This window comes from Herpailurus yagouaroundi, unplaced genomic scaffold, assembly GCF_014898765.1.
Source record: "Herpailurus yagouaroundi ecotype Mexico unplaced genomic scaffold, PumYag 197, whole genome shotgun sequence".
NCBI classification, from domain to species: domain Eukaryota; kingdom Metazoa; phylum Chordata; class Mammalia; order Carnivora; family Felidae; genus Herpailurus; species Herpailurus yagouaroundi.
In genome coordinates this window covers 14693693-14715183 of record NW_024412428.1, presented here as the reverse complement: position 1 = coordinate 14715183, position 21491 = coordinate 14693693, and the positions used below count along the sequence as shown (strand labels likewise).

Sequence of the window (21491 nt, the reverse complement as noted above, 5' to 3'; positions counted from 1 at the left end):
TAAAATTTCTGAGAATTTTTCTAGTTGTTTGTTGCCATTATTAAAAGTGAAATTATATAATCTTACAAATAAGTTAATAACATAAAAGTAAGGTAACAAATACCCAATACTCAGAATTTCTAATTATTTTACTATTATCTATGCTCTTGAGGTTCTTTTTACCTATTGTGTATCTATTGGGTGGAAATACTACATAATGTTGTACTACTCCCCATCTCTTCCCAACATTCAGTGGTATCACATTAGCGTCTTGACATCAGCCATAGTAGTAATTTTTATGCCACGGGACTGGCAAATGCTACAAATCAGGGCTTGAGTTACTCTTTTGTTGATGGACAAAACAAGGGAATGACAAACTACAGTTTATAAACCAAATCTAGCCCACTGCCTATTTTTTGTATGACTTAAAAACTCCAAAAGGCTTTTATATTTTTAATAGTTGAAAAAAATCAAAAGAAGATTTCATGATATATAAAAATTACATTACATTCAAAGTTCAGTGTGCATAAATAGAGTTTGACCAGAATACAGCCATGCTCATCTGTTCACATGCAGCCTGTGGCTGCTTTCAGACTGTGATGGCAGAGGGTCGTACAGATAGAGAGACAGTTAAAATAGAGACCTTCTGGCCTGTAAAATGTAAAATGTTACTCTCTGGTCCTTAGCAGAAAACGTTTTGGCCAATTCCTGGTTTGGACTTAAGAACATAGTAGAGAAAATTTAAATAATGCAGATCAAACTTTTTAAATGTATCATGTGTTTGGCTATTATATAGTGAATAAAAAAATGAGGAAATAGCCTCCCAATATTCTTATAGTACTCAAAGTCATTGACAAACAAGTGAGTTCCAACATACACAGTTGTTGTTTTACTTAGTCTTACTCACTGACTTGAATGAAAACATCTACTAACATTCATGTAAGAACCATATCGGGTTGTCAGCTGCAACTATAGATTGGCTATAGATACAACAGTTTGGCAAAAATCAACAAAAGTATTCTGTAAGAATCAATTAACTATATGGGATTTACAACAAAAGGTATGTATTTTATTATTATTGATAAATTGTGTGCTACATATTCTTTACAGCAATATAATTGACAATAAACCTATGTACACAAATATAGTAAAACCTTGGATTGCGAGGAACTTGTTCTGTGAGTGTTCCGCAAGATGAGCAAATATTTCTAATAAATTTTAACTTGATAGACAAGCGATGTCTTGCAATGTGAGTAGTACATGACACTGAACATCCCATGATCACAACTGAGCCAATGGTTCCTATAATTCATTTCGATATACAGTGCTTTGGATTACAAGCATGTTTCTGGAACAAATTATGCTTGCAAACCAAGTTTTTACTGTATAGGCATACTCTCCCACCCCCTCACTGAGCTAATTGTTAAACATTTAGTAGCACATCACTGGGTTAAGTCTTTTTCTCACCTCCTCACATTCTTACCTCCCCTAGGAAATAATGGGAAAATCCCAGCTGATTCAGTGAGCTGTAGCAATAGCAGTTTGGTATTCTACAGTGACAACAAGGCAGGAGTCTAGGGACAAGATAGGTCTAAAATGAAGATTGAATCATGGCTCCTCTGAGAGTCTTTAAGACTAGGCTCAACGGCAACCTATTATTCATACTTCACACAGATTTCCCGAACTGTACCCTTGACTTTCCATCAGGGCTTTGGCTTAAATTATTTTCATTTGGATTTTTTTTTCATTCTTTATTCTCCTTTCTCCAATTTGGCCTGCAATCCAGGCTTCCAGGACCCCTGAAACATGGAACTCTTTTGATGGTCTCCCAGGTGATTTAAAAGCTTGGACATCTTGGGGCGCCTGGGAGGCTCAATCAGTTAAGCGTCCGACTTCAGCTCAGGTCATAATCTCATGGTTCATGAGTTTGAGCCCCGCGTTGGGCTCTGTGCTGACAGCTCAGAGCCTGGAGCCTGCTTCGGATTCTGTCTCCCTCTCTCTCTGCCCCTCCCCCCGTGCGTGCACTCTCTCTCAAAACTAAATAAACATTAAAAAAATTGTAAAAAGAAAAAAAAGCTTGGCATCTCTTAAATCTGCCTGATGGGGTGCTTCTTCCGTCTTTCTCTTACCTCAATCAAAGTTACATCGACTGAGACCCCGGGAGCTCTCACTCAAATGAAACCTAGCCTCTGGACAAACATTAGGTAACAGACAACCAGAAGGATTTCAAGCAGCTCTCGTTCTCATTGCAAATTCCTCTAACCACACAGTGAAAGAAGGGGAGTGCAGGACTTGGGAATTAATGCTTTCAGCATTTCTTCTGAGACCGAGGGTTGTTAGAGTCGCTCACAGAAAATAAATGACTTCTTTTTTTTCTCGTAGGGCAGCTAATCCGGTATCAGAAATCAGGTGATAATATATTTATGTAAAGAGAAATGGATTAAAGCTTTGGGTCGGTAGAGTTCATAAGAGAAGAACATATTGTCTTGTTATTTTCTAAAGTGAAGACAATGTATGCTGTGCATTTAAACACTGTTTGCTTCACCTGAATGTGCTTTCTGAGCACATGTGTTTCAGGCACCGAATCAATGCTTTTATGTAATCATTTTTAAATTGGAGAGCCAGTTTAAATTACAACCATAATCAAAATTAATGGCATAACGTGTTTTGAAACATGAGGTGTCTGAGAAAATTATCCCTCGACTTCACCATGGGACTGTGTTACCAATTGATTTTGAAACTACTCCGATGATCTCATGGTTATCTTGGGCTGTCATTGACTAGCATGTCACATCCCACCTTTCATCAGCCAACTATGCTCTTGCCAAATAATGTGAAGTCAAATCTGCTTATATTTTCTCAAACTAAGGAAATGCAGGGGGTGTGATGTTTTAAATTAAGCAAGATTGTTATTCTCATAAGGATAGAAGAACTTAAAAATAGTTGTACCAATCCAGAAAGCCTTTATTTGTATTTCACATATTAAAGTAGCTCTAAATCTTATACCCCATCCTTTTGGAAGTTTCAAATTGAGCAAATCGCTGTTTCACTTTTTCCTTCTCAAGGATGATGTGCAAAAAATAGCAGAAACGGTTTTTTTCAACATATTGTCCAAAGCAACACGATTTTGCTGTGATCTGTTTAATGAATTGTTGCCCTGAAATACTCCCCTAAGCTTATGAAATTCCTTCTCACAACTATTTAACTTATTAGAATGGAGGTCCATTTCATAGATGGCTAATGGTCACGATATTCAATGCGTTGTGTACAATAGCAGTAGCTAATGCTTGGGTTAGGGTTATGACCTTTACTACCTCACAGTAAGAATTTTGAGTAAAATAACACCAGTTAAATGACAAGATGGGCTCGTATATCAAGGCTTTGCTACATAGGATGAAAATGCATATCCACATGTGTATATATCTCTGTGCATTTATACGTGCATAGTGTGCAAATCTGAATTTGACTTGTTCAAATACAACTCACTTTCCCCAAATTAAACAAAGCAAAAATAAATAAATAAAAGGCCACTCTGGGTATCATCTAGTGGTTTAAAGTCAGAGTTTCGCACTTCCTTTTAAGCACCTGACATTTTCATCTTGTTCTGGCAGGCCCATTTTTAGTTCCTCCCTCCTGTTTGGCCAGAAATGAAACCTTAACAACAAGCCACATTCTCCCGAAATCTGATTATAAAGCGCATCTGTGTGTTTTCTCAGCAGCAGGCAGGAGCTTCATATTGGGCTGTAGAAATCTACACAGCTGGAGCTAAACTGTAATTTTATTCAAACTCTGCATGAGAATTGGAGAATTATAGACATAGATAATAAATAGGCCTCTAGGAGAAGAGGTAAAAGATAAAAAGGCAAAAAAACACAGGCAGAGGGATACAGTATGGTCTTGGCTGCAAAGACTGAATGCAAGACTGCTTCCTATCAAAGTTCCTATCAGTGAGCCATACTGGAGTTCAGATTAACAAACACTGTGCTTACTATGTGCTGGCAGTGATTTAGCTCTGGTGATACCAAGATGAATGAGGAGGCATGGTCTCAGCCCTGAGGGAACTTAGAGTCAGTGGATTCATACACAACGTGGAGAGCTAGTGATGTACCGAATACAACTGGGAAAGAGAGTTGGGGCACTCTGCCAGGGAAAGGATGGGATCAGAAAATGCCTCCTGAAAGAGATGATGCTGGAAATGTGCTGATGTATAATGAAAAGACCGTTGAACTTAGAACATGAAGAAGATGGTTTGAGCCTAGGCCTATTAATTTTTTTTTTTTTTTTTTTTTTTTTTTTTAATTTTAAAAAGAGGCTCCTGGGTGGCTCAGTCAGTTAAGCAACCGACTTCAGCTCAGGTCATGATCTCATGGTTCATGGGTTTGAGCCCTGTGCCAGGCTCTGTGCTGACAGCTCAGAACCTGGAGCATGCTTCAGATTCCATGTCTCCCTCTCACTTTGCATCTCCCCTGCTTGTGCTCTGTCTCTCTCTCTCTCTCTCTCTCTCTCTCTCTGTCTCTCAAAAATAAATAAACTGAAAAAAAAATTGAGTCCTAGATCTAATGTGATCACACATTAGCTGTATGATCTGTCAGTAATCATAGTGGCTAACAGGTATCACCTCTACCTGTGTGCAGGCAGGCACTAAGCTACAGTCTTCACGTGTACCATCTACCTTGTGGGCAAGACCGAATTATTTTCCTTCTCATTTGCAGATGAGGAAACTGCGTCCCAGAGACATGAAGTTAGTTAGTTGCTAATGGTCAAGGAATGAGTGGAGTGAATTTGAGCCACTTCTGTCAACTACCACCGCAGACTCTAAACTCGCCAAGACTTGTTTTCTGTAAAATGGGGCTGATAATGACTGCCCTATTTACTGTTGCAAAGTCTTGTGAGGATCAAATGAGATAATATAATTGAAAGTGCTTTGGAAAGTGTATATCCAATAAACGTACAAGATACTAATTCTTTTCCCAGCATTGAATTGCCATGTGCTGTTGCCTTGTCAGCACATGCAATGACTATCTTCCCCACCCCAGAGCTACGAAAGCTCAGTGTGATAGTGTAGCATGTTTAACACTTAGAAGGTGTACTAATTGTTGACTTCTCCAACCATGGGTCGCACATCCGTAGATACAAACCAATCTTGCCTAGATACCTGGAGCTCATATTAGTCACAGGAACCATCACAAGGGGGGTTGCTCAAGGAGAAGACTTGCTGGAAGATTCCATATGAGGCCTATTAATCCACCATCTCTCTCAGACCCAAGCAAGGTGCTGTTCCAGGAGGAGGAGCTGGGAGTGCTCCTGGATGTGAACTTGATCTTTTTATGGTTCCTTTCTAGTTAAGCATCCTCCTAGAGGAGGCATTTGGGTATATAGTACTGTGATATGGCCAGATCTGGCAAGCTTGGCCTCTGAAGTTTAATGAGAGAAAGAAAGGGAAGGAGGAGAGAAAATCTTTGAGGGCCTCCCATTTGTAAATTTTTTTTTTAACGTTTATTTATTTTTGAGACAGAGACAGACAGAGCATGAACGGGGGAGGGTCAGAGAGAGGGAGACACAGAATCTGAAACAGGCTCCAGGCTCCAGGCTCCGAGCTGTCAGCACAGAGCCAAACGCGGGGCTCGAACTCACGGACCGCGAGATCATGACCTGAGCCGCAGTAGGCCGCTCAACCGACTGAGCCACCCAGGTGCCCCGAGGGCCTCCCATTTGTAATCAGAGGTCTCACCCATGGTCCTTCACCCTCCATGGGTGTGGGACCGATGCCTCAGAACTGAGAAGTGGTAACTGGAGACTAAATGCTGACCTTTCTGCACATTCCTCAGAGTTATATTGCCACACGGAGGTCATTAAGTGGTCAGAGAAAGTGGGAAGGTGGCAGAGATGGCTCCATCTTCAAATTAAGTGTTTGTTCTAAGTGCAAGATAATCATATAGAAGGTAACTTTTTAAAAATCCCACTTTAAATGTATGTAAATCTTGGCTCACTGTTTATTTCCAGCAGATGTGTAACGGTGAAGTCTAAAGTTCACAGCAACCCTGGAGCAAAGAAGTTAAATGCAGCTATCAATTCTTGAAGGTTTCTAATCTACAAACAAACAACAGCCAAACTTTATTCATCTCTGAGTATTTCTGAGTTGGTGCTGTAGGACAGTGCTTCTCAAACTTTAAAGTGCATGTGAATCGCTCAGGTGTCTTATTAAAATGCAGGTTTAGGGGTACCTGGGCGGCTCCGGCTCCGTCGATTAAGCGTCCGACTCTTGGTTTCTGCTCAGGTCATGATATCACAGTTTCGAGAGTACAAGCCCTGCATCTGGCTCTGCACTGGCAGTGCAGAGCCTGCTTGGGATTCTGTCTCCTTCTCTCTCTGCCTCTCTGCCTCTCTCTCTCTCTCTGAACAAATAAACAAACTTTAAAATGCAGGTTTATATTCAGTACACCTTACAATTTTTAACAAACACCCAAACAATGCTGATGTTGTGACCCATGAGCTACACTTTGAGCAGCAAAGCTGTAAGGGATAGAAAGATAAAATAAAATAGATAAAATAGTATTTCTGCTTTTAAGGAGCTTGTATTTTGCCTCAAGCTGGACTAACCATATGATTGCTTAAAAGTATCATTGTAAAGCTTCTCAGATTACAGATCACTTATTTAATTGTGGGGAGGTACACATGTAAAATTTACTATGTTAACCATTCTTAAGTGTACAATTAGTGTTAACCATATTCACATTGTTGCCCAACAAATTTTTTCAGCCTTTTCTGTTGTAAGAAACTATATCCATTAAACAACTCCCTGTCTTCCCCCTTCCCCCAAGCCCCTGGCAGCCACCATTCTCCTTTCTGTTTCTATGATGTTGACTACTTAGATACCTCATAAAAGCAGAATCATGTAGTGTTTCTCTTCTTGTGACTTGCTTATTTCACTTAGCATGATGTTCTCAAAGTTAATCCATGGTGTGGCATGTGTCAGAGCTTCCTTCCTTTTTCAGGCTGAATAATATCCCATTGTGTGTATAGACCACATTTTGCTTATTCTTTTATCCACTGATTGACATTTGTATTGCTTCCACCTCTTGCTACTACGAATAATGCTACCACCAATACACATATATAAATAATTCTTCAGGATGCCGCCTTTTAGATAATTGTAAGGATCTTTGAATAATTTCCAAAACATAACGCCTGAAGGATTCTCTTATATGCAATACTAATAAGTGCTTTGGGGGCTCAATTCTTTTCAAAAAGCCAGTGCCATGGAGTTATAAATTTTAGCATTCCATACTGTCAGATGTTAGAAACCAAAACTTTAGTTTCTCCTGAGTGCGATAATAAAATCTCTAAATGCCTAATAACCTAGTAGACATTCTTAAAGATTCCCCAAATCCCTCTTGCATCAATATTTAATATATGGTCACTAACTTGGTGATTTGCATTAACAGCATTCAATAGAATGCGCCCAGGGGAAGCAGAAGGCTGCTGTTTGCCTGGATTGGTCCTGCCCTAGGCCCCCGGGGCAATAACTATGATGGTGATTGGGTCCTTAATAACACCTGAAGGATTATTTTAATCCAGAAAACTGAAATAATAAGAAAAGACTATGAAAGACTTACACAAATTAACATATAATTTAAACATATGTGTACAGGGGCGCCTGGGTGGCTCAGTCGGTTACGCATCCGACTTCAGCTCAGGTCATGATCTCACGGTCCGTGAGTTCGAGCCCCGCATCAGGCTCTGTGCTGACAGCTCAGAGCCTGGAGCCCGTTTCAGATTCTGTGTCTCCCTCTCTCTCTGCCCCTCCCCTGTTCATGCTCTGTCTCTCTCTGTCTCAAAAATAAATAAAAATAAAAAAATAAAAATATAAAATAAAATAAAATAAAATAAAAAAATTAAAAAAAAATTAAAAAAAAATAAACATATGTGTACAAATCAAATTATAAATAACATACAAATTAAAGTGTAGATGGCTTAATTATTAATTAACTGCCCTTTTCTCTAAGGCAGCATTTCCAATCGTGTTCCTTGAGATATTAGTGGCCTTTTTAACATGACAGGTTTGTGTAAAGAACGTTTTCTCTGGCCAAGTGCATCTGGGAAATACTGTCTATCCCCTCTTTTGGGGGGCCACCCAAAAGCAGACACCAAGGCAGGATTAAATGTGCAAGAGATTTACCGGGCAAATTGCCTGGGAGACAAAAAGGGGATGGAGTTGGAGGAGGCCAGGGGAGCCTTCAGACCACAATGCAGGCCCCATGAAGGAGAGAAGGGAGATAGGAGGGTTGGAAATGAAGAGACTCAGACTGTGGCGTGATGCTAAGAAAGTATTCAGAAGACTGTTAGGAGTCCTGGAGCCCAAGTCAGCAGTCAGAAGAATGCGAGACCTCTTTGTAATGATCTTCCGTTAGTATCCCTGCTGTGCCCAGTCATCGGGAGCAGCCTGAGGAAAGGGCAGCCTTCCCTGCAAACACAGCAAGGGATTGCAGAGCACAACAGCGGGACCCTGGGTCAGCTATGTTCCCCTCAGAAGGAGATGTGAGGGGTGCCAGGTAAAGACTGCGAGAATTCCATAATAGAGAAATAATTTAAACTGTTTAACCACCAGGCTTATTTGACTGAAAAATGCCTCCCCGCCACACACATGTTACGCTTCCCCTCCCGGCCTTCACGATCTTCATCTCGAGGAGTATTAGGGTCCCCCAGAACACATCCTGGGAAATGGTACACCAGGGTAACTATTCCATTCTTGTTCTGATTCTTTTGTTGTTCTTGCCTACCATCCTTGTCTGTAATAGTTCAAAATTCCATGCTTGAAGAGTAACCTTTTTGCTTTAATTGCAATTCAGAATGCAGTTTTACTGCCCAGGCTGTTTCTGTTTCTAATTCCTAACTCTCAAATTCAACAGAGAATCTCCAGAAAGATGTTAACTGTTACTTACAGCCCTTGGTATGTGTTCATCTAACCATTCCCTCTTCCCAGGTCAAAAAGTTAAGCTACTTTTTCCAGCCCCTGTGTCAGCAGAAATATGTGCAGTTCTAGCCTGAGGGTGGTTGAGTTCCTTTGTGTCTTCTCCGTGTTCTCTTACCCACGGATGCATCTGAAAGCAGGTTGCATCTGAAAGCATGGATGCATCTGAAAGCAGGTTGGCGGAGCTGAAAGATGGAAGCAACCTGGAGCCCTGAGTCACTGTTTAAAGCAGGTACACAGACAAGCTGGCCAACTTGTTTTAAGCCACTGGAATTTGGGCCTTATTTGTTATTTCAGCATAGCTTAGCCTAAGCTGACTAACATAACAATCCATACAATACAGGATCCATAGGAAGATGTCGGTTCTGCAAAGCTTCTTTCAAAAACCTAAAAGCTTAGCTCTATGCTGTTATGGCAAGAAGGCCTTTCTCCACCTCCCAGGATTTAGGGAAGAGGTAATATCTTCCATGATGAATGAGCTCTAGAAGAATTTTCCTTATCGCTTAAAAGTCCCTTTGTCTGCACCTATTTCCTGCCCACCCACTATCCCCTACCCACCACCCTCGCTCCCTAATCTGAGCTCAGTACCTTTGCTTTGGCCTTAGCTACTGAAGTGCTCCATAAGCACAAACAATCTTGCATTCATCATTGTTTCTGGTGGGCCTTGATGGTGTTCCCCTATCATTCTGCCATAAAGCCAAAGTTTTTTTTGTTTTTGTTTTTTAAGGGATCAAAGAATAAACCCTTCCATTAAAAGGGCTCTTCTTTATGCATTTCAAAAGCAAATATGATTTATGATAGATCACAGCACATGCAAAATAAAGCTGTTGTTGCTCATTAAATGGCAGCTCAGGAAGACCTCTTTTGACGGCAAAAATCTTCCCTGTAAGACAGATGGAGAAATATGTAAAGGCCAAAAAGATAGCAAAGCCCTAGATCTGTCTCTCAAAAAGCCACTGTATTCCCAGTTCTCATCTAAGAAATGCCTTTGTTTCAAGAACCTAATGAAAGTTTTCCCTTTATGTTCTAGTTTCTTATGTTACAATAAATGAAAGAATTATGAGGAGAATGAACTTTGTATGACAGTACATTGACGCCATCCACTCTTACCTTCTGTTGAAGCTTCTTCCTTTTTTTAAAAAAATTTTTTAATGTTTATTTATTCTTGAGAGAGACAGACACAGAGAGAGAGACAGAGCATGAGCAGGAGAGGGACAGAGAGAGAGGGAGACAGAATCTGAAGCAGGCTCCAGGCTCTGAGCTGTCAGCACAGAGCCTGATGCGAGGCTCAAACCCATGAACCGTGAGGTCATGACCTGAGCTGAAGTCAGACGCTTAACCAACTGAGGCACCCAGGTGCCCCACAACTTCTCCTTTTAAACTCATTTTATCCAAATGTACTTTGAAAGGTTTTATACTTCTCAGCAATATCACTTTATACTGGATTTAATTGAGGGCTAGTGACTTTCTATAAAAAGAATAATGCATTCATTCATTCAACAAAATATTATTGAATCTCTAGCATGAAGCCTGATGCTAGGAGTATAGGGATGAAATGTGTACTCTAGGGGAAGATAGACAAGGGCAAACAGACAATTAATAGCCAGTGAGAGACACTTACCCTGAGGCTGATGGGGAGGTAAAGCCAAACACTGGTTCTGAAAAATCACCTCAGAGGTAGCCAGAAGGTTTTGGGAAGTGGGAAATGTTTTTCAAATAGAGAGTAGTCTGTGTGGGAGAATACGGGAAGGGAGAACATGGCCTATTCAGGGAACCACAAGTAACTTGGCAGGGTTAACTAAAGCAGAAGCTGTTAGTTAAGGGTGGGCAGGGTCTGGCTAATGAAGGGCCTACGTGCCCCCTATTTTATTCCAGTGGTGATGAGGCATTGAAGAATTAGATGCAAGAAAGAGATACCGTCAATTTTACTTCGGAAAACTCTGGAAATGGAAAAGGAAACTGAAGAGCCATTAGGAGGTTGCTACAGGGATGGGTGCATTTGAGAAATGACGGGGGCTCAGCTAAGGCAGTGACAGCAGGGGGATAAGGACAGAGATGGATGCAGGCATCGGGAACATAATCCCTATTATGTTTTATTTCCGTGAGAACTTCTAGTGTGACGTATCATTTCAACTTTAGGCACCTTTTCCAGCCCTTTTCTTCCCCTAAATGTCAGAATTGCCACATCAAAGTGTTCATTCGAAACAGATATGTCAATCTTCCGACTTCCCTGGCTCTTGCTTTTAATGCTTGAGGAGGAAGGATAGGGTAAAGGCTGAAAAGAGATGCTATCCCATTATTGTAGAGGCCTAAATCCATATCACCCCTCTCTGTGGCCCTTGATCATCCTAAGATAGTGCCATTCTCAATGCAGTTCATGACCAGCCTTCGTATTTCCTGCCCAAGTACCATCAAGTTTAAGACACATAAAAAAGTGAATTCTTGTTGGCATTTACTTTTTGAAGCATTACAAATTTACCACAGAACTGGGAAGAGTTTAAGATAATTGAATTTGGTGTTTCCCAAGAGGTGACATAGCACCCAGAATTTTAAGTGACTCACGTTCAGTAATTATATATTGAGATGCATATTAGAAAATACGTAACTGGCGTATCATATCCATTTTTTTTTTAATTTTTTTTTCAACGTTTATTTATTTTGGGGACAGAGAGAGACAGAGCATGAACGGGGGAGGGGCAGAGAGAGAGGGAGACACAGAATCGGGAACAGGCTCCAGGCTCCGAGCCATCAGCCCAGAGCCTGACGCGGAGCTCGAACTCACGGACCGCAAGATCGTGACCTGGCTGAAGTCGGACGCTTAACCGACTGCGCCACCCAGGCGCCCCTCATATCCATTATTAAGAAATGTTACTGTTCAGAAGTGGTTGGTTTAAAAGGTCAGTCATTTTATTTATTTTTTTTTTTCAACGTTTATTTATTTTTGGGACAGAGAGAGACAGAGCATGAACGGGGGAGGAGCAGAGAGAGAGGGAGACACAGAATCGGAAACAGGCTCCAGGCTCTGAGCCATCAGCCCAGAGCTCGACGCGGGGCTCGAACTCCCGGACCGCGAGATCGTGACCTGGCTGAAGTCGGACGCTCAACTGACTGCGCCACCCAGGCGCCCCGAAAAGGTCAGTCATTTTAAAGACCATATTCAGATTGGAGAGAAATAGTAAAAATGGATAAGTCACTCAAAATCAACAGACTCATCCAAACTCTGAGTTCATGATGGGATTAAAGTCAGGACCCTAAGTAAAATGCCCACAGGCAAGGACTGATTGTTTATCCACACTGCCCTTCCCCCAGAGCTTACAGCTCAATTACAGTTCCCAGTCCTTTGCAGTAAGAATAGGTATGTTTTCTCCATGTTTCTATTCCCTCACCTGCTGAAAACAAGAATTCAGTGGGTGACTCCAGGGGAAGGATGGTCATGTGAAAACAAAGGCCCCCTTTTTCCTAATACACACTGGAGAGTGACATGAGAGAGGAACCCGTCATGTGATGAGCCACACAGGTTTGGGGTGGTTAAAGCAATCAATGCAGTCAACTTACCTAGTACCACCAGCATCACTCAGTTAATAGCCAAGTTGGAATTAGGACCCTGGTCTCCTAAGGGTCTTTGTGAAGGATAAATTCCTGGGTGAAAAGAGAAAGGCAGTACTGGCCTTTCACTGCATTTGTCTGCATCTTAGTTTCAATTCTTATAAAAGAATGAGCTGCTGTTAATCACCAGAAGAGCAGAAAGCACATTTTTAGATGACAAAAGTTTGAAACAAGTTGTCCGAAGACTGACATACCCAACACCACAGATTGGTATCTGGTTGTAGTTCTCTCTCATTGTTAATTAAACTGAGGAGAGAAACCCCTTGCCAGTAGGTTAAGCTTAGTCTGATAAGCGGAAGCCAGCCCCATTCCCTCCATCTGGCATCTGTTCCAGACATTTCACTCACTGCTTATCTCCGGTTCAGTGTGGGACTGGCATAGCAGAGCAGGGACCCTGATAGCACTTTCCTTTTATTTTTGAGTCTGTCACTGCAGCATCAGCTGCTTGGAGAAACAAGGGGGTACAGAAGATACGCACAGCTCCTGCAGCTGGTGGTTCCAGAATCCAGGCTTCCACTGTGGGATTTGAATGTGGTAACAAACATGTCCCGACCCACTGCCTCCATAAACTGATTCAGGGCTTTATCAGAGTGAGTTCAGCTGTGTTCTGTTTTATGTACTATATATGCACTGTCCATGCAGTTAAAAGGAATTCCAGAGGGCCTTGGGCATGTATGTAACAACTGCAGATTCCCTGCTGAGATTGTGGCTTTTGGTATCCTCTTTCTCCCTTTGCCTACCAACCAGTGGGGGGAAAAGTTGGTTGTCTTTGAATGTGATAGTCCATGCACTGGGCATAAAAGATGGGAGGTTGGCATGGATGTTACATGGAGGATGCCTCTACAGGTAACTCTTGATGATGCAGGGAAAGAGCAATCGATGTGAAGATCAGCCATTGGGGAGGGTGGGAGGACATATAGGATGAAAAGTTAATAGGATTATGAATCAGTTGAGAATATATATGTATTTGTAGCGTGTGGCTGAAACTAAATAGTAACCAGCCAACATTCCACTGTGTTCACTGCAGTGTGTAAACAGCCACACCAGTCATCTGGTTGATCAAGTTTAAAGGAGCAAATAAATTGATGCAAATAATAATATCTTGATTGATGTAAGCAGGAAACCTAGTCAATGAAGGAGAGGAGTGAAGGGGAGGAGACAACTAAGGAGAAGCAAACATGTATAGCCTGGGTGAACACCTACCCCACAAGGTGACTAGGACCATGGGCCCAGTCACTCAACTACCTGCCCCAGTAAGCTTCATCCTCATGAGAGACATTCAATCCACAGATCCTGGTATGACTTGTTTTAACTTCTCTGTGTTACCTATGATCTCCTTCCCATAGCCCCTTTCCCCCATGCCTTTCCCCGTGTGCCTCTTCGCATCATTACACTAGTTAATTGAGCATTGGCCATTCAGTTTTTTAAGAATACCATCAAGTCCACAATCACTAATAAAAGTCATTTATTATTTCTAAGGGAAAGTCCTCCCTGAAGTAAAACTTTAACAGCAGACCATAGGTTTTGCATGCTGGGCCTTGCAGGAGGCTAAATGGGGTCACAGCCATGAGCCCCAAGGAGTATGTCCCATCCCCTCAATCTGGAAACAGGAAACAGAAAGCCTGAGAGTACCTAGGCATGGGAACTCTCAGCCAAACAGTGTGGACTTCAATTTCAAGGTTTTAGTGCTACATCAGATCTAGATGTTTTAACGCTCTTGTGGGGAAAGCTTACTGGAATGACAGAAACAACAGAGCAGCTTGGGTATATTCAATTTCTTTCTTTGGCTCCGGATAATGGGTGGGCAAATGTGGTTTCCATTATCCTTTCTCATGGCCCACTTCAACAAGGGCCCCTCAATTTGTGGGAAAGGCCTGAAGCCACAGGCCAAAGAGACCACAGAGACGGGTGTGATACTCCCACATCCACAGCCCTGTCCCAACCAATTGCCTTCACTGGCTGGCAAGTAGCTGGTGGTGTGGGGCAGGGCAAGGAAAAAGATGTGGGAAAATCAAGAGAACAGAAAAACCATGGTATATTCATTTAACCTTCCACAATAGTATATAAATAACTAGGATTCTCCAGATAGTCTCCAAATACAGAGAAGCCTAAAACACTTATCACTGAAGGATATGCAAGATAGTCAACAATCATTAAATTTTAAAAGGAAACGTTATTGTTTATGCACACATTCTTATGAAGTATAAAAACCCTGTGTGACCAACACCAAATTCAGGGAAGAAAAAAGAATGGGATGAAAGGAGGGCCACTGAATGAAGGTGCTATTCTCTCTCCGGCTGGCTGGGAGGGCCACAGGCGACAGTTGTATTCTAGTTTTAAATAAAGTATTTCAGGGACACAAAAAAGTAATAAAACAAGCAAGTCAAAACTGAGAACCAGTTCTTTGCAATTGGCGGGTGTGTGTTGGGGGCTGGGAATGAGTGTGTGCAAATCTCTGGCAGCAAAGAACCTAAGAATTATGGGTTCAGACCTCTATGTGCCTTAGTATGGTTTTGTGACCCAAAGTCAGGGTTAAATTTTGGACCCAGGTTAGCAACAAAATCCTCCTTTGCAAAATAATTCATAAGGAAGGACTATTTCTCAGGTCTCTTCTAGGTGAAGCAAAACATTCCAGAACAAGAATATCGCTAGCGAAAGAAAATGTTATTTTGTCAGGATTCCACATGGCCGCAGTTCGAGACAGGCAGGTTTCACAGGGAGTTGGTTGGCCCGTGTAAACTGGCAGAGGATGAGAGGAAGCTTCCCTGGCCAGGTCCCTCAAATCTTTAAGGCCCGAAAGGGACAAACACAGCACTTCTACCACGAAAGTCTTAGCCTGAATTAGCCTCCCCCACTGCCTCCTCAGGAGAGGGCAATATTATGGCTCACCTAATAGTGCATGTCTGTTACACTGCGAAGTCCACAGGGTAGTTGGAAGGTAAGCACATCTATGCAGTGAACAGAAAGGTGCCCAGTCATAAGTCAGGACGTGACACGACAAGGGCGCCCCGGTGGCTCAGTCAGTTGAGTGTCTGACTTAGGCTCAGGTCACAATCTCACGGTTCATGAGTTCGAGCCCCACGTGGGGCTCTGTGCTGACAGCTGAGACTGGAGCCTGCTTCCGATTCAGTGTCTCCCTCTGTCTCTGCTGCTCCCCTGCTTACACTCTGTCTCTCTCTCAAAAATAAAGATTTAAAAAAACTTTTTTTTTAAAGAAAAAGAATGTGACATTACAAGTTTGCGGATTATAGAACATAAAAACAGAAAACTCGGTAGTGATATAGGTCCTGTATCCCCTTGGTGAAACTCATGGAAAATAATTCACAGAATACTTAGGGAAGTGTTGATTTCTTCAGTGGAACCAGAAATGGAGACACCTTGAGAATGTTTATCTGCAGAGGGAAAAAAAGGCAATGCTAAAACCTTTTTAGAGTTTGTGGGTACTTAAAACAAAAAAGTCTTCACAAAATTTGAAAATACGGCTGTATTTCTATACTAATAATTTCATCAGAGCTTGAAACTTAGTATTTGGAGTTAATTTCATCTACTACCATTTTACCAAAACTTACCTGGGTCTAATCTTCTCTATGTAAAGGGATCTAGAAAACACAAGTTTCCTGTCCTTCTTGCCTCCACAGAGCCATGGGGACTGAGCCCGGGGACAGGTCTAGAGACGGGGTACACAGCACAGAAAGCTCATGTGTGCCCACGGCCTCCTGGCTTGACATTTACAAAAGTTACATTCAGTCCCCAGTAAGTACCACCCTGCATCGGGTCAAGTGTACTCTTGATTTTCCTTCCAATCTTTAAAACAAAGTTGCAACAAATGGATGTTTTGGCAGTCTTCCTCACCTTGCATACTATGTGAGTGCTGCTGCAAGGGGCCATATAGGACTGTGTATGAACTGTAGGATAATTGGAGCTATGGCAGAGCTTAGCACGGACATCTCCCCAGGGACAACTATGAGGGGTCAGCTTCATTGTTCTGAAGTCCCACCCTGTGGTGAAATTTGCTTTTTCCATCTCTCTGAGCATCTTCTAAGGCTGAAATATATGCTTGATGGGTGACTAAATCAAAACTACACACTGACATAACCTACAAAATGAGTTTCACGTCCCTGGAGTAGAATTAAACGTAAATCACCCTTCAGAGGTACCTTGACCACACTCAGTCCTCAACTCACTGTCTTTACTCCATAGGGTCCAGGAGGGAAGCTGGAACAGATAGTGCCTGTTTATATCCCTGAGCTTGGGGTTCCTTCCTTTTCCCATTTATGGAGAGCTATGTGAAAAGTAAAGAGACAGGAAGGAAAAACCCTCGGGGTAGCCATTTACCAAACATGAAAATCTCTGAATTTCTCAGAACACTTAATCCTAATAGCAGGCCAGATTTATGAAACCAGCTTAGGAGAACCCTTGAAACAGAGAGGACATTTAGAATGCTCCCCACGAGAAAGGAAGATGGCGGCGTAGGAGGACGCTGGGCTCACCGCGCGTCCTGCTGATCACTTAGATTCCACCTACACCTGCCTAAATAACCCAGAAAACCACCAGAGGATTAGCAGAACGGAGTCGCCGGAGCCAAGCGCAGACGAGAGGCCCACGGAAGAGGGTAGGAAGGGCGGCGAGGCGGTGCGCGCTCCACGGACTGGCGGGAGGGAGCCGGGGCGGAGGGGCGGCTCGCCAGCCAAGCAGAGCCCCCAAGTCTGGCTTGCAAAAAGCGGAGGGGCCTGACGGACTGTGTTCCGACAGCAAGCGCGACTTAGCGGCTGGGAGGTCATAAGTTAACAGCTCTGCTCAGAAAGCGGGAAGGCTGGAGGACAAAGGGAAGGAAAGCTGCTGAGCCCCCGGACGACAGAGCTCAGTTTGGTGGGGAAAAAAGGCGCTCGCCAGCACCATCTTCCCCGCCCATCCCCCAGCCAAAATCCCAAAGAGAACCAGTTCCTGCCAGGGAACTTGCTCGCTCCGCGCAAACACCCAACTCTGCGCTTCTGCGGAGCCAAACCTCCGGCAGCGGATCTGACTCCCTGCTGCTGCCACAGGGCCCCTCCTGAAGTGGATCACCTAAGGAGAAGCAAGCTAAGCCTGCCCCTCCTGCCCCTGTGCACCTTGCCTACCCACCCCAGCTAAGACGCCAGATCCCCAGCATCACAAGCCTGGCAGTGTGCAAGTAGCCCAGACAGGCCACCCCACCCCACAGTGAATCCCGCCCCTAGGAGAGGGGAAGAGAAGGCACGCACCAGTCTGACTGTGGCCCCAGCGGTGGGCTGGGGGCAGACATCAGGTCTGACTGTGGCTCCGCCCACCAACTCCAGTTATACACCACAGCACAGGGGAAGTGCCCTGCAGGTCCTCACCACACCAGGGACTATCCAAAATGACCAAGCGGAAGAATTCCCCTCAGAAGAATCTCCAGGAAATAACAGCTAATGAGCTGATCAAAAAGGATTTAAATAATATAACAGAAAGTGAATTTAGAATAATAGTCATAAAATTAATCGCTGGGCTTGAAAACAGTATAGCTGACAGCAGAGAATCTCTTGCTACAGAGATCAAGGGACTAAGGAACAGTCACGAGGAGCTGAAAAACGCTTTAAATGAAATGCATAACAAAATGGAAACCACCACAGCTCGGATTGAAGAGGCAGAGGAGAGAATAGGTGAACTAGAAGATAAAGTTATGGAAAAAGAGGAAGCTGAGAAAAAGAGAGATAAAAAAATCCAGGAGTATGAGGGGAAAATTAGAGAACTAAGTGATACACTAAAAAGAAATAATATACGCATAATTGGTATCCCAGAGGAGGAAGAGAGAGGGAAAGGTGCTGAAGGGGTACTTGAAGAAATAATAGCTGAGAACTTCCCTGAACTGGGGAAGGAAAAAGACATTGAAATCCAAGAGGCACAGAGAACTCCCTTCAGACGTAACTTGAATCGATCTTCTGCACGACATATCATAGTGAAACTGGCAAAATACAAGGATAAAGAGAAAATTCTGAAAGCAGCAAGGGGTAAACGTGCCCTCACATATAAAGGGAGACCTATAAGACTCGTGACTGATCTCTCTTTTGAAACTTGGCAGGCCAGAAAGAGTTGGCACGAGATTTTCAGTGTGCTAGACAGAAAAAATAGGCAGCCGAGAATCCTTTATCCAGCAAGCCTGTCATTTAGAATAGAAGGAGAGATAAAGGTCTTCCCAAACAAACAAAAACTGAAGGAATTTGTCACCACTAAACCAGCCCTACAAGAGATCCTAAGGGGGACCCTGTGAGAAAAAGTATCAGAGACATCACTACAAGCATAAAACATACAGACATCACAATGACTCTAAACCCATATCTTTCTATAATAACACTGAATGTAAATGGATTAAATGCACCAACCAAAAGACATAGGGTATCAGAATGGATAAAAAAACAAGACCCATCTATTTGCTGTCTACAAGAGACTCATTTTAGACCTGAGGACACCTTTAGATTGAGAGTGGGGGGATGGAGAACTATTTATCATGCTAATGGAAGCCAAAAGAAAGCTGGAGTAGCCATACTTATATCAGACAAACTAGACTTTAAATTAAAGGCTGTAACAAGAGATGAAGAAGGACATTATATAATAGTGACAGGGTCTATCCATCAGGAAGAGCTAACAATTATAAATGTCTATGCGCCGAATACCGGAGCGCCCAAATATATAAAACAATTACTTATCAACATAAGCAACCTTATTGATAAGAATGTGGTAATTGCAGGGGACTTTAACACCCCACTTACAGAAATGGATAGATCATCCAGACACACGGTCAATAAAGAAACAAGGGCCCTGAATGAGACATTGGATCAGATGGACTTGACAGATATATTTAGAACTCTGCATCCCAAAGCAACAGAATATACTTTCTTCTCGAGTGCACATGGAACATTCTCCAAGATAGGTCATATACTGGGTCACAAAACAGCCCTTCATAAGTTTACAAGAATTGAAATCATACCATGCATACTTTCAGATCACAATGCTATGAAGCCTGAAATCAACCACAGAAAAAAGTCTGGAAAACCTCCAAAAGCATGGAGGTTAAAGAACACCCTACTAACGAATGAGTGGGTCAACCAGGCAATTCGAGAAGAAATTAAAAAATATATGGAAACAAACGAAAATGAAAATACAACAATCCAAACGCTTTGGGACGCAGCGAAGGCAGTCTTGAGAGGAAAATACATTGCAATCCAGGCCTATCTCAAGAAACAAGAAAAATCCCAAATACAAAATCTAACAGCACACCTAAAGGAAATAGAAGCAGAACAGCAAAGGCAGCCTAAACCCAGCAGAAGAAGAGAAATAATAAAGATCAGAGCAGAAATAAACAATATAGAATCTAAAAAAACTGTAGAGCAGATCAACGAAACCAAGAGTTGGTTTTTTGAAAAAAGAAACAAAATTGACAAACCTCTAGCCAGGCTTCTCAAAAAGAAAAGGGAGATGACCCAAATAGATAAAATCATGAATGAAAATGGAATGATTACAACCAATCCCTCAGAGATACAAACAATTATCAGGGAATACTATGAAAAATTATATGCCAACAAATTGGACAACCTGGAAGAAATGGACAAATTCCTGAACACCCACACTCTTCCAAAACTCAATCAGGAGGAAATAGAAAGCTTGAACAGACCCATCACCAGCGAAGAAATTGAATCGGTTATCAAAAATCTCCCAACAAATAAGAGTCCAGGACCAGATGGCTTCCCAGGGGAGTTCTACCAGACGTTTAAAGCAGAGATAATACCTATCCTTCTCAAGCTATTCCAAGAAATAGAAAGGGAAGGAAAACTTCCAGACTCATTCTATGAAGCCAGTATTACTTTGATTCCTAAACCAGACAGAGACCCAGTAAAAAAAGAGAACTACAGGCCAATATCCCTGATGAATATGGATGCCAAAATTCTCAATAAGATACTAGCAAATTGAATTCAATGGCATATAAAAAGAATTATTCACCATGATCAAGTGGGATTCATTCCTGGGATGCAGGGCTGGTTCAACATTCGCAAATCAATCAACGTGATACATCACATTAACAAAAAAAAAGAGAAAAACCATATGATCCTGTCAATCGATGCAGAAAAGGCCTTTGACAAAATCCAGCACCCTTTCTTAATAAAAACCCTTGAGAAAGTCGGGATAGAAGGAACATACTTAAAGATCATAAAAGCCATTTATGAAAAGCCCACAGCTAACATCATCCTCAACTGGGAAAAACTGAGAGCTTTTTCCCTGAGATCAGGAACACGACAGGGATGCCCACTCTCACCGCTGTTGTTTAACATAGTGCTGGAAGTTCTAGCATCAGCAATCAGACAACAAAAGGAAATCAAAGGCATCAAAATTGGCAAAGATGAAGTCAAGCTTTCGCTTTTTGCAGATGACATGATATTATACATGGAAAATCCGACAGACTCCACCAAAAGTCTGCTAGAACTGATACATGAATTCAGCAAAGTTGCAGGATACAAAATCAATGTACAGAAATTAGTTGCATTCTTATACACTAACAATGAAGCAACAGAAAGACAAATAAGGAAACTGATCCCATTCACAATTGCACCAAGAAGCATAAAATACCTAGGAATAAATCTAACCAAAGATGTAAAGGATCTGTATGCTGAAAACTATAGAAAGCTTATGAAGGTAATTGAAGAAGATTTAAAGAAATGGAAAGACATTCCCTGCTCATGGATTGGAAGAATAAATATTGTCAAAATGTCAATACTACCCAAAGCTATCTACACATTCAATGCAATCCCAATCAAAATTGCACCAGCATTCTTCTCGAAACTAGAACAAGCAATCCTAAAATTCATATGGAACCACAAAAGGCCCCGAATAGCCAAAGTAATTTTGAAGAAGAAGACCAAAGCAGGAGGCATCACAATCCCAG

The 21491-nt window shown here is 42.2% G+C and overlaps 1 long non-coding RNA gene across 1 annotated transcript; it reads right to left on the bottom strand.

The window, feature by feature from the left end:
• Window positions 1-1041: 1041 nt before the first annotated feature.
• Window positions 1042-15733, bottom strand: LOC121012859 (uncharacterized). The gene is made up of 3 exons (XR_005782363.1): window positions 15723-15733; window positions 10319-10323; window positions 1042-1281 (listed from the first exon to the last, which is right to left on the bottom strand). It is a non-coding gene; the product is annotated as an uncharacterized LOC121012859 (long non-coding RNA).
• Window positions 15734-21491: the final 5758 nt, after the last annotated feature.